Source organism: Lissotriton vulgaris, chromosome 6 (assembly GCF_964263255.1).
Source record: "Lissotriton vulgaris chromosome 6, aLisVul1.2, whole genome shotgun sequence".
Classification (NCBI taxonomy): domain Eukaryota; kingdom Metazoa; phylum Chordata; class Amphibia; order Caudata; family Salamandridae; genus Lissotriton; species Lissotriton vulgaris.
Window position 1 is genome coordinate 1425088569 of NC_141694.1, and position 1531 is coordinate 1425090099.

Here is a 1531-nt window from a genome sequence, read left to right on the forward strand (position 1 = left end):
TTGGTGTATATTTAATGTAAGAAACATCACACCTCAATGTAACCACGCAGCCCGGGGGAAGAGGGTTAGGGTTTGTTTAATGGATGGGTATGGGGGTTTTGGGAAAGGTTTGAGAAAGAAAAACAGTACGCATGGAGATTGGAGACAACAAAAGCAAAACAATGAAGACGATGATTTATGATGTTGATCCGCTAGCTAATGATTGTAAGCAATGGACGTAAGAAAAGGACACGCTGAATATGATTCTTGGTTTCCCGCAATCCAATTGCTTGATGATGAGGATTTGTGGTAAGGGTGAGAGTTGATGCTCATACTATAAAGCAGTGGGTGAAAGATGTCCAGCCTGAAAAAGAAAAGGCAAATACAAAAGAATGTGAATGACCTAAACAAATTTTAATACAGTGAAGATAAAGAAAACAATACAAGAGGAGTAGTCGTATGAGAGGACTTTCAGACTGAGGCGGCTTGGATACAATTTGTATAAGTCTACTAGTTGCATATCATTTTTAATCTAGAAGTACAAAAAAAGACAGGAGCCAGCACACAACAACAGGCCCACGACGACACAGGTTTGGCCGTTATACAAACTGCATTTCCCTAAAAATTTCAGAGCCACAGAAAGGTGAATGAAATTGAAAAAGCAACCTAGCATTTACAAAATTAATCAACAAAATCAATGCGTCATTCTCAGTCATCAATCATACCACTATTGTACTCTACCACAGCACTGTGCACAAACATGTAGTAGCCTGGGTCTACTGTGCTGTGACTCTTATTTGTATTTATTTATTACCTTGTATTCCACTCCAAGAAACATCGTGCATCAATCAGCTCAGATCCAACTGCCTGACAGCAAAGATATGGTGGTCACCATCATTATCATCAGCAACTCAGTCTGTAGTGAGTGACTACGATAAATTAAGTCCTGACTGCATCTGTAGTAGTAGGAACACAAGTGCGTAAATAATTTCTATTATTAGTAAATAACATGGAAAAATTGGCTATCACGTGAGTCTGAACTGAAGTTACTAGTATACTTCAAGTCCATGCACATTAGCTCAGAGTCAGCAAAAAAATACATCCAATGCAATGCATGGCATCATTCATTTTTATACCTGTTTTGCTCTTCTCTTTCACTGTCAGAAGATTGATCACAGATGCTGCCGAGCCTTTGTAATGCGAGTCATCACAACAAGTTGACTTCAGTTGTGGATGCCTGCTCAAGTTTCTTTTGACACAGAAGAGTCGTCTCTGAATGCCTGCAGACAGAGGTGGTAGCCTTAAGAGTAAGACTCAGCAAGGCAGTTATTATGAGTTGCAGATTTCAAATGAAATAGAGGATGGCTGTAGTCATGTACGGTTCACTTATTATGGAGGGACTGTTAGAGGCTACATTATTGTTATTGTACTATACTCCATCTACAACATCAAATGTATGGCTGCCAAGATGGAATTGTATTGACTTGAGTGGGAGTCAAGAAGATGGAGCAAGACTCTGAGGAGTGCAGTCAACATGGAACATAAATGCACA

At 39.5% G+C, this 1531-nt stretch overlaps 1 long non-coding RNA gene across 1 annotated transcript; it reads right to left on the minus strand.

The window, feature by feature from the left end:
• Window positions 1–221: 221 nt before the first annotated feature.
• Window positions 222–1260, minus strand: LOC147708954 (uncharacterized). The gene is made up of 3 exons (XR_015296527.1): window positions 1116–1260; window positions 794–935; window positions 222–343 (listed from the first exon to the last, which is right to left on the minus strand). It is a non-coding gene; the product is annotated as an uncharacterized LOC147708954 (long non-coding RNA).
• Between the last annotated feature and the right edge of the window lie 271 nt (window positions 1261–1531).